Here is a 12,478-nt window from a genome sequence, read left to right as displayed (position 1 = left end):
CCATCATTAGTAGATGGCTACTATTCTAGTGCACTGCTCCCTAAATCTTGATGGAAACACAATCATCTATTGAACTTCACTAGAGCTCAATGCACAAATACGTTAGGCAGTCTGTGCTCAATGTCGCTGAATGTAAGCTTCTATAAATAAGCAAAACTCTTTACTAAAAATCTCGAAGGTCTGACAACACGATACTTGGCATTGTATTTCTTGCAAATCTAAAGCATACTGATGGTGAGGATGATTTAAGTACCCCCTTCCCTGAACCAGGACACATGCATTTCAAATATTATCTGTGATCAAATGGTCAAATTCATATTTGTCAACTTGGAGTACACAGTTTGGTGGAGGCACTAACACTGTCTTCATCTATTTGCCAGAAATGTGTCACAGTTGGTGCTTCCAGTCATTTCAAAACTATACCACAACTTTATTCTTTTCAATGCATTTCCTCATAGAAATGGAATGGCAAGGGCCTGTTCAATTGCAGACAGCAAAATAATATTATTTTATAGTACCCAAGTTTCTCTTCTTAACGTCCCCCCAATATACATATTATAAAGAAATGTAGGTAAAAAACCCTAGAGCTGGCATATTTTTCCACTAAAAGTAAAAATCTCTATTCCCCCTTAAGTTGAAATATTAGATCCCAAAGAAGGAAAAAAAAATGGTAATAACGCACAGCAGAATAATCCAGAGGAAGCATGCTTGGTCTCAGCATAACTTTCTTTAGCATCCTGAAATGAACGACATGCTGCCCGTGCTCTCTACTTACTCCTCTGAAAGCCATCCAGAGGATTTTCAAAAAGGAAAAATTCTAGTAGTGCTTTCAAATGCCAAATTAACTTACAGGACTTCCAGTCCTGAAGGAAAACAGCACAGTAGTGCACCAGAAACTAGGGAATGCTTTATGTCATGCAAAGCCGGAACTGATGAGTGTGACCCCAATGGGGTTTATCTAAAATTCCCAAGTACCACAGGCAGAGGTCAAAGTCTCCTATGACAAAAATATATAAATAAAGTCACATATTGCAATAGTTCCTTACTTATGTTAAATGGATTGTATAGTATCTAAATCTCTCTTCTGTTCAGATATAGATATCTATGGATATATATAGGTATATATATATGCATACATATCTTTTTAGATAGAAACTGAACATGACACAAACAAAAAGAAGGAAAACCTACTTACACTCATATCTACCCCCCTATTTTTCCATTTCTATTCATTATTGGTCTCATCTTTAAATGTTTATTATTGCCAATGATATATTGAATTATTCAGGGAGTGTGAAGAGCATGGAAGCACATGCTTAAACATTAACAATGATGTACTGAACTCTTCTGAAGTAAAAATACATAAGTACACACAAATATGTGTAACACTAAAGAGTTAAACGTCTGACCAAGTGAACACACAATCACATATATTTGTACATAAAATGTGTGCATGATGATTTTTACTGTCAGCCTAAAATCTTACAAGTGATGGTTTTCTTACTTAAAGTTTATCAGAAGACAAAGAAAAAGTAAAATGTAAATAATTAGGACACTCTTTCAAGAACATAAATTGCCTTAAGAATGGGACATTTAAAAGTAGGATAAACAGTTATGGGATAGAGAGTTAAATAAACAGTTCACAGAAATTGAGGTCTAGATGACAGTGAGTTTCTTATAGTAATTTACCACATCTTACGTTCAATGGATGTAATACAAATTTGTTGTAAATGCAAAGGAGAAACAACTCTTAGGATCTGTTTATAAGTTACAGAATATAAGGCTTCATATTACTCCTTATTTGGATGCAATTGCTTACACTGGCCACTTGTACTCAGTTATTCTCTAAAACTTACCTAAGTTTGCAGAACAGAGGTGAAAAATTTGCAATCTTTAAATAGAGTATACTTCCAATAATAAGTTAAAGATGATACTAAATATAATCACTTGTGTTTTTCCAATTCATAATTAAGTCGATTTATTAACATAAAAATTCGGCTTCCAGATACAGTAAATACCGATTTTAAAGGACCTCAGAGGTACATCCACTAAGTGTTGATAAAGAATTATTAATAATTCAACAATGAGGCTAACATGGACTGAGAAAAATTAGTAACATGAGCCTTGATTAAATATATATATATATATATATATATATATATATATATACACACACACACATAAATGGATTGTACAGTATCTAAATCTCTCTTCTGTTCATATATATATACATATACACATATATATGTTTATACATATATATGTGTGTATATATATATGTAAAACCAGTCTTAATTCATCAGCTGAATGGTATTTTTAAAAATTAAAGTGAGATTCCCTTTCAAAAAAATTTAATGGCGTCATAAAGTAAAGTTGAAACAAAACCCAAAATCTCTTTTAGGAACTTTTATATGTTCTCAACTACTTAATAGTATTGAGAGAATAACTGGCTGATGTAACTACGTCTACATTTTTCAGAGCTAAAGATGATGCCTGGTTAATGACATCACAGAGAAGTCACAAGTAGAAGTTGGTTTTTAATTTGTTTTGCCAATCGTGCTCTCATTTCAGAACCAAAATTATAATTAAATTAACCTTCAAAAAGGTGTTGGGATGCATCAAGTAATTAAAATGGATATTACAAAGGCTAAAATCATGTAAATAAATATGTGATACGTTAAAATTCCATTCAGTGCCTGTAAGGCAAAACATTCTATACGAATGAGAAAACAGGTATGTGTATGTACATGTATGCACTATCACATGAAGGCACAGATTCACAGGCTGCACTTGGGCACAGCTCAGAGAAAAATAAAGCTAAAGCTAGATTACTAATGCCTGACCCCTTTGCACATGAGGTGTATCAGAAAAGAGAGAAAATAGATTCCACAAACTAACTTCTGCCCTATATATTTACACTATTTATAGATGTCTCTGATCGCAGACATAATATATACTTCTATAAGGAAAAATTGCAATAGTGTTTCACATGAATTCACTGAAAGCCATGTCGTAGAATCTAATCAAGAAGCACATGTTATATTAGAAGTATCTGTTGACGAAAGTTTCACAAATTCTATCCAAATTCTACAAGTAAAAAAGCTCTGAGGCTTTGAAATATTTTTCATATATTTTTTCTACAGCTGAAATATATTTAGTGTCAAAATAGCAGTTGTAGTGTATCTATCATCCCATACTGGGTTTATTCTTGGTTATTATAATACTCAATTTAATAATATAATATTAATGTTTTCTAAAGCTTGGAACATATACATTAGATACTGTGAATACATTTATTATTCTTCATAATACTATACTACTTACTATCACAAATGCTAAGTAATTAACAGAGAAAGCAATTATAAATGCAAATAGAAGAACTATGCTCCCTTTAAATAAAGGAAAAAAGAAACAGAATATGAACTATGGACACTTGTATATTTCCTTCTAACACTATCTACTATAGGAGACTTAAATAGCTGACAATGAGTCACTGTTTATTCAAATGTTAAATAAACTGAATATATGTTAGCTTCTGACTTAGAAGTTTTTGGAACTTTTTCCAGAGCCTATTTTGACTGTGTCAATTACCTAGATACCAAAGTTGTTGTATTGTGTTGCTTGACGAAATAGGACATACAGCAACCCTCAAAACCAGTATTGCAAGCCTGGCAAATAGCATCACATTTAGGTGACGCACAGAATCCATCACCCTAGGGAAAAAAAGCATTGGGTCACAGTACGGAGTCTTTACATTTTCCATATTATTTCTACATAACGTTTTGGGACAGAAGTATAAACTATAAAGTGCCATCCCATAAAAAGATATATTCAGAAACAGCACTGTCACTTAACTGCTCCTCTCAGCAGAAATGGGACTTCTAAAAAATTTTTCTTCAAAAGCATTTCTTAACAATGCACCGAAAGGTGGCATTTTGATTTATAGCTTTCCGTCATTTTTAAAATTTCCTAGTAAATTCAGAGTAGACAGAAGTATGCTAATGATGGCTTCATTACAGTTAGACTCCATACCCATCTCAAACTTCTAGACTTTATGAAGTAGGTCATGTAACTCCTTAAAAGATTCATGTTAAAAGGGCAGAGTTAATGGTTTCACATTATTAGAATCTACCATCAAGGTGTATTCATGTATTATCAGTCCATGTACATCCATACATAAAACACACCCATAACAGCATGCACATACCAGCGATAATTTAAACACAGTGTAGTTATCATGGATACTTCAAGCACTTGCAGACCTTTACAATGCTAGGCTTCCTCTCACATCAGAGGTATCCTATTAATAACTACCAAAAAAAAATTACATAAAGCAAAATATGTTACCTTAATTCAAACAATAGTGTAGTTCATTGTACAACAGAAAGTGTCATCCTTAACGGCTCAGGAACCAGATAGTGGTGGATGCTTGGGAGCAGAAGTGGTGCGGAATGGTTTGAGGCAAAACTGAAACATATTGTTTAAGTAAACCTTAAGGGGAGGGGATCATACGCGCAATTGATGGATTTTTTTTTTCTATCATCTCCCACAAAGCCTCTCCAACCCCTCCCCACCACTGAACAGTAAACAAACTGCTGATATCAAAGCACTGCTGCTCCAAACACCACCCTCCGCCTTTTTTCCTTCTTGCTACACTTTATTACTGTTCACTCAGTTTTGAAGTAATAAACCAACATTCATTAAATAAAAATGCAATCACAGAGAAACCGGTAACTTTAAATTTATGTTTGAAAACTCTATGAAACATAAAGTAAGACTTACTCTGAGACACTCTCACCATGCTGATGTGAACAACTTCTAGCTTCAGTTCCTAAGGTCTTCCCTGACAAATCCGTAAGTAAAGAAGTAGTTACCAGAGAAACAGTGCCCCTGATGTGGACTAAAGTCTTAGCTCTCACAAGAAAAACTGAGAAAGACGTAAGTCAGGTTAAGTCAAAACTGTCAAATGTCTAGGCGGAGAGCACTTCAACTTCCCTGAATATGAGGAATGCTTTTTGTAAAAAACATAAGAGACATTTTAAGGTATCTCCGTGATACCTAAGTTCAATATGTATTATTTTTAAAATGTGCTCTGTGTAACAACAACAACTCTCAACTACAAAAACTCTTAAAACAAATTTGGGGTTAAAAGCCAAGTCTAAGACAAGTACTCATAAGATTTAAACCTTACGAACGATTCACACCAGAAATGTCGATACTCCGTTCTGCCCCACCAAATGGGGTGGAGGGCCCCACTTCTGGATGGAGTGTCTTTCCCCAAGGAAGGAAAAACTGGCACAAATCTTTTTGCCCTCTGAAAAGATTTTCCTACTTGCCAGCTTCTGAAGTTGCCCTGATGCCAATCAACATCACCAAGATGTCCCTTAACTGGAGAAAGTTCTATTTGCCTGTGTAAGATCAGGAAGAGAGTAAAGGACTAATTTAAAAAAAAAAAAAAAAAGAAACTAAAAACACTGTGTGATAAATAGGGTTAAAATATTATCATCTAAAATTGTGAGAATAAAAGAACCACCGGTAGAAACAAACTGAACCTTAAAATTAACGCTTTCAATCTAAAAATATATTTTTGTAAAGTTTCATCTATTTTCCTTCCTCCGCACATAAAAATGATTAATGTCACAATTAAACTTCCACATTTCAGGCTCTTGCTAACAGGTGTAGCATTCTTTATATAAACACATCCATTGACCTGTCGCCATTGATAATCTTAATTAATTCATGTCAATTGAAACAAAAACAAATTTTTTTCCAAATAAGAAAGAAATAACGCAACACAAATACCCACTCTCCCCAAAACCCAAAAACTGTTTAAGTTACGGTAACCTGAAATGCACCAGCCATCACAGAGAGCAATTGGAGAAATCCAGCAGTGCTCAGCAGGAAAGATTTTTAATAACAGATTGAAAAACAAGAATAAAAATAACTACATCAACAGAGCCTTTCTTCCTCAGGCCACAAGCCCGTTCTTACTTGAACTTTTTTTTTTTTTTAAAAAATGGCATTTTGGCCACTAAAACCAATCCAGAACATTATTAAAAGTTAAAAGCTACCAATTACTTCTGTCTGTTCTTTTAAAGCAAAGTTTGGCATTACGTCAGTTGGTTTAAAGAAAACAAGAAAGAGAGAAAGAGTAGGAGAGAAAGTTTCCTGCTTGTATAAACTAAACCACCAGGGAAGGTGTCTAGCCACTTGTAAAGTATTTACTGCAGGTTTTTAAAGAGCTAGAAACGTTTTAAAAATTAAAAGTTTTCTTTCTTATTCTTAATGAAACATGCTTAGGAACAAAAGGCGTACCCTTAGTGTCTTCTTGGGGGTATTTTGATATTATTTGTATTTTAATTACAGCTTTGAATCAGAAAATGATTCCCAATGATGCTTCACATTTGAAGTGCATAGCTAATTTCATCTTTGCTTTTGCTACTTGGATTTGTGCTCTTGGAAAAAACAAAAAACAAAAAAAGGGGGGTGGGGGGGAGTGACAAAAAGTAGACATTTTGCTACTGTAACAGCTACTCCAGCTACCGCGACAAGTCATGCTTCTTCCTGAACTCTTAACAATTCAAATTATTTTCATCCATAGGTCCTTCCCCAAATTCAGCAAAGAGGTCTCTTTAAGCCCAAAGATCTCTTTCTAAACTAAATCTGGTTCTACGTTATGATACCCACCAGAGAACCAAACGAAAGACCAGTGAGTTTGGTTCTCAGGCATCTGAAACGCACAGTAACACAATACTAGAGCTGACCATAGGAGCAGCATTAAAGACATTATTAGTAAAGGTCATATATAATTAACCAAATATCCAATACAAATAAACAAATAGCCTACGACCCACTGACACTTGAGGAGAAAATTTTAAAAGTGGTTATTCCCTCTGCAGCACTGTTTGCTACTGAACGGTAGTATAAAACAACAGTTGGCATTTTAGCATATTTACTTTAATCCACTGGTTAAAGCTTGTAGGAGATAAATAATTTTGATGATTATTAAAAAACTCTGCTTAATTTTTTTCAAGGGGAATCACTGCGAAGAGCATTAGCCTTCTCTATACATGACAATTACAAGGAACTTCAGAGAATTAGATGAGATTTCTACTTGGCAAGGGCTAGAAGTTTCTTCACATTTCACCTAAGGGGACTGTGCAATTCCATAAATTGTAAACCTATTATAGTAAGAAAGAATTCATTACTTTCTGTATGATGATATCAAAAGACATAGTTATATAAAGTAAAACCAAGTCTAGATATGCTGTCATTAATTTCCCCAAATTTCATTAAATAATAAATAAAGTAGATAAATGAGTAAACAAGACTCAGAATTAGTTATCAATGGCATTAGTAGTTATAACCAGCAAAACGGGGAGAGAAAGAAACCTGTTACCTGAAAGCTTGACCAAGGATGAACAACAGACAGCAAGTCCATAAGACCTGCCTGTTTTTATCAAATTGATTGTAACTTGTGAGCTATTTGGGACAGAACTGTCTCAGTTTATAGTTTTCTGTGCCTGCCAAAAACAGATGCAGACTACCACACTAGCTGTCCTGCGGAAACTAAATTAAGCAAAGGCAAATACCAAGTGGAAAGTTGTCAGTCTGTTGAATGAATGGCTTCATTTTACACACCAGAGAATATCTTAATAAGAATATGTTTTAATGTGCACCAGTCACTTTATTTTAAGTGCATCGCTTATTTCAAAAATACTAATTTTCCCTTTAAATCAATTGTAAACACCTGCCCATAACGTTCTTAAAGTCTATTTTTGTTTTCTACACAATAGCATAATGTTATTACATTATTATTTGCTACCAAAAGGGGTAGTGAAAGAAAAATATTTTTCTAGATTATATGTATTATTAAAAAACATTTAAAGTCCAGTTATCAATATTTGTACAGATTTCAAAATCAAAAAAAATTCTAGCTCAAAAACAATTTGCCACAAGTCTTTCTAAAAATTTCAGTAATGTTTATTTACTTCCACAAAGAAGGTAAGAAAACAGTTTATTAAAACTTAACACCCTTTGGCATGTCTTTATAGGAATGTGCAGATTATTAACTTCAAACTGTGTTCTTCCTTTCTTTCTGTCTGTCTCTATACACACACACACACACACACACACACACACACGCACACACGCACACACTCACCAAATAATAATACCAGTAATAGAAACATCATTGAAATACTAAGATCTTAAAAGCAGCTTTTCCACAGATGCATTCATTTCCCTGTTTTGAAGTTTCTCCTTATGAATGAAGATTCCCTTATGTGTATTACAGGAGGACCTATACTCTGGAAATCAGAGTAAACTCAGGAGGAGTATGTGACTTAAAAGAAAAGTAAAAATAATACTGAAAACGTCGAAGAGGCATGTGTAACTCACTTACGATTAGCACACGATTATGGATTCTAACCTCTTTTCAAGTAAAAATTTTATTAACTCGTTTAGAATATTAATCATCAGAATGCTGAGCTCTAAAATCAACTCAGACCTCACAACTACTATGACATTCTTCTCTTTACTTTTAATGTTACCTTTCACAGACAAAGGACAACATCTAAATAGCAGCAGACCCTTACAGCGTGTAGAATTCAAAGGAGTGACAAACTTTTTTGTAAGGAACTTGCGATGTTCCACCATTTATTTGGAGAGTGTCAGACTCGGTTGTTATGTGTGGGAAAAGTATTCTACACACAATATATCCTAACATATAATAGATATATTGGGAAGCTGTAAACATCAACTCACTCATGGTAAACAATACTCGGCCAACAGTGTATCAATGAAGCTGCGGAATGCCTCGCATTTAGAGAAATCAAGTCATAATGGGGCATTAAAACTTTATCCCCCCGTCAGGAGTTTTATTTTCAGGTTGTTCATATTAAAAAATAATCATCAAACTTTAGCACGTTTGTGGCCCGGTATATTTAACTCAATCTAGAGATGTTTTCATCCAGGGGTATAGCTTTAAAAGGAAGTTATGAAATCTGAGGAGAGATAAGCTCTAAGAACAATATGTTTGACTTGTTAAGATTAAGCATGTCATTAATAAACTTTCACTTAAAGGTAAAAAAAAAAAATATCTTCCAAACGTTGGTATCATTTCCAGACTGTCCTGTCAGCATCACAACTTACAGGAAACGCTTCATCTTCCCATACAAACCCTGTATTTATTCACAGCCCTGGCATACTTGGGGAAAGCAAAAAAAAAAAAAAAAAAAGCCCACACCATTTTAGAGCTACTTTGCTTTTTTACATTAAGCGGTGGAATATCTGAGAAAGCGTTCTAAGCAAATGAGCAGCATGTAAGAAACTTCACAGCAGTGAGCTCAGAAACTTTCATTCTCATTTTGTCCACGTCAAGAACTGGCCGCCCGCATTACTTTCCTTTGCTGCCCCTTGCATTTTTAACTCTGGCAGCCTTTTCTAAATGATCAACTTTTCCTAAAACCAGCAGGAAAGTAACATGATGCCAGCAAGATCCATAGGTTTTAACTTAAGAGCTGGTGGGCTTTGAAGTAGTGGTTAGAAGGTTCCTATTTTATTTTTGCTTTGAACAATCATATTTTAGCCAACAACCAGGCCTAGAATTATCATTTCTTTGTAATTTTGTCTCCGGCCCTATCTGTATGTTCTCTTTGTACTTATTTTTCCTCTGGGACCCTTCCCTCTTCACCTGGTGCATTTACAAAAGTTCAACGAATCTACAAAAGTTCAATGAATCGGCCCAACTTCTCTGCGATTTAACTTCTCCGCTAAGCTTCTCACTTCACTTACCTCACTTAAAACTCTAGCCGTGATTTTCCAAAATAGAATAAGGATGAACATTCTATCATAATTTTGATTCATCAATTAAGATCCATCGCTCTTACTCAAAAACTTTCATAGTATCAACTGTGAGGCCTAAAAAGATATGAGGAAGTAAAGCAAGACCTAAAATTTAATCAGCCCAAGATTCCCTCTGAAACCCACCAGTCCTACTCGCCTTCTAACTTAAATTGCTTTAGAGTCTTCGGGCCATAAAACAGTTACTGACCTCCCTGGGGAAAGAGGGAAACACCACCATCTCACACAGGTACTAACAAAAAAGCCTTCCCAGCCACAAAAACAGCTTTGCACTTCAAACAGCTCCCACCTCCGCCTCACCCTCAAATTATTCATGGGGTCCTATAATCCTGGAGTTATTTGAAGGGACAGCGGTGTTTGCCTTGGCCTTTCAAAGATGCGTTTCTCTGGAACCCAAACAGGAACTAGACAGAAGGCGAAGCGCCCGTCCCCTGGATGTCCCACCGCTGTCAGGCACTTAATCACCGTCCAGTGTCCGCTGACCCGCGACACATGGCGCATCATCTGCACCGCAGAGGAAGTCTGCCCCTTCCTCAGCCCCTACGGAAACGCCTGGGCTGAAAGGCCCTGCCACATGGCACCGACAGGGCACAGACCCCTCAGCCGAGCTTCCCTGAGCCGCGCAGAGGCGGGTGCACCAGGGGATGCGACACCCTCCTTCTCCAGCCCAGCTGGGCCTTTAAGGCAAAAAGTTTGAAGCCTGGCTTTGCAAACTCTTCAAAGCCAACGCCAGTCCGGTGCTGTTTTCCCACTTTGGGGACCCCACGAAGGCCCCTCTCTGAGACCCTCCCGACCCTCCCAAGTTCGCCCAACTTACTACTCTGCATGCTGGTGCCTAGTCTGCTCCCAGGTTGTCAGGAGCCCCAGAAAACTTGCAGCGGCGGCGGCGGCGGCGGCCCCTCGGGTCCAACCACCTCCAGCTCCTCCGCTGCGCCCGGTAGGAGAGAATTAAAATCAGCCAGAAAGAGACAGCGAGGGGGAGTGGGACTGCGAGGGGGGAGGGGGCACCGGCCTGAAACTTCTTTTTTTGGCAAATGGGGATTTGTTTTTCCTCCTCCCTGGCGGCTGAACTTGACCCTCCTGACTCCAAGGGCTACTGCAGTTTGAAGTCGCTCGTTTCTAAGACTCAGTTGTCTCAGACCCACCAAAAGGAGAAGAGCAAGGGGGGGAAAGAGAGCAGAAGAGAAGAAAGAAAGAAAGAAATCACACGCGCAAAAAGGAAGAAAGAAAATGCATGTGAAACCCGAGAAGCCTGCGCTTGGCTTTCTGCACACTCTCCCTCTGCTTTTTTTTTTTTTTTTTTTTTTTTTTTTTCAAAGAAAGTCACTTTTAATTCCCAGGGCTCCCCGCTCGCGATCGCCCACATTTTGCGCACACACGCGCGGACGCAGCACTCGCGTCGCGGCGCCCCGGGCCCGGCCGAGGGGCGCCCGCGCCCCCCGCCGCCCCCCGCCGCCCCGCGGCCCGCCCGGGCCCCTCCTTACCTGTTGATTAATCGTCAAGAACACCCTCGGCAGCCCGAAAGATGGTGGCGCGGCGGCCAGAGCCATGAACCGTCTTCTGTTGTTTGCAGAGTTGATCTTGGATTATTGGGGGGGAGGGGGGGGAGAAAAAGGTCTTTCCTGCCTCCCCCCCTTTCCCTTCCCTCCCCCCCTTTATAAAAAAAAAAGAGAGAGAGAGAAAGAGGGAGAGAGAGAAAGAGAAAGGAAATAGAGCAAGGATGTGCCCGGTGCCGGGTGGGAGAGGGGAGGGGGTGTTGTTTTTTGTTTAAAAAAAAAAAAAAATAGGAAGGCGAGAGAGCGATCGAGAGGGCGCGGGGTCTGGAGAAACGAGCAGCACCAAAAAGAGGACGCTTGAGATTGCAGTGAGATCGGGTCTTTATCAGAAATGTTATCGCTTGTCAGGACCTCAGTCTCCGCGCATTACGTCAGTTTCAAGACACCAACACTATTAATATCAAAGGAGCCTTCGCGGAGGAAAGCGCCACCCCAGACCGAGCTCCCTTAAAGAGACAGCGCGCGTCCCCGCGCCGCCGCCGCCGCCGCCGCCGCCGCCGCCGCCCCGCCCGGCTCCGAGCACCCGCCGCCGCCGCCGCCCGCCGGGACCGGCCCCGGCCGCGGCGAGCCGGCTGCGCGAGAACTTCGCCCGAGTCGGAGCGCCGCAAATGAGAGCTGCGCGGTGCCGGGACCCGGCTACCTTCCCGCCCCGCCTCTCCCCCCTCCTCCTCCCCCACCCCCATGTGTGAACGTGCGGGCTGGAAACCGAGGAAAAAACCGAAAGCTTTAGGAATAATGTGATAAAGACGAGGACCTACCTTGGGGGGGGGGGGGCAGGTGGGGGCCAGTGCGTGGCGGCCAAACCGATGGTACCAGAACACCCGGAGATGCTATCATCAACAATCAAAAGAACTCTAAAAGTGCTTTTACCTTTTCGGATGTTACTTTCCCTTCTCCCTCCCAATTAAACGACGCAGAATTGTGTGTGTGTGTGTGTGTGTGTGTGTGTGTGTGTGTGTGTGTTCGCGGCCCTTCCCCCGCCCCTTTTCTAGGACTGGAAGAAGTCTTAGGACACCTAGTCGGTGGTCAGTGTTTCCCATGCATTTGATGGCGAGAGG

The 12,478-nt window shown here is 39.0% G+C and overlaps 1 protein-coding gene across 3 annotated transcripts in view; it reads right to left on the bottom strand.

Moving 5' to 3' along the window:
- Positions 1 to 11,848, bottom strand: part of TRPS1 (transcriptional repressor GATA binding 1) — a 258,443-nt gene extending 246,595 nt beyond the window's left edge. For 2 of the 3 annotated variants that reach the window (XM_030303780.1, XM_030303782.1), the window contains exon 1: positions 11,349 to 11,527. The gene's annotated coding sequence lies outside the window, so the exon portion shown is untranslated. Of the gene's footprint in view, positions 1 to 11,348 lie in introns of all 3 variants that reach the window. The other variant, XM_030303784.2, reaches the window with a different exon arrangement.
- Positions 11,849 to 12,478: the final 630 nt, after the last annotated feature.

This window comes from Lynx canadensis, chromosome F2, assembly GCF_007474595.2.
Source record: "Lynx canadensis isolate LIC74 chromosome F2, mLynCan4.pri.v2, whole genome shotgun sequence".
Classification (NCBI taxonomy): domain Eukaryota; kingdom Metazoa; phylum Chordata; class Mammalia; order Carnivora; family Felidae; genus Lynx; species Lynx canadensis.
This window is presented reverse-complemented; position numbering and strand designations above follow the sequence as displayed.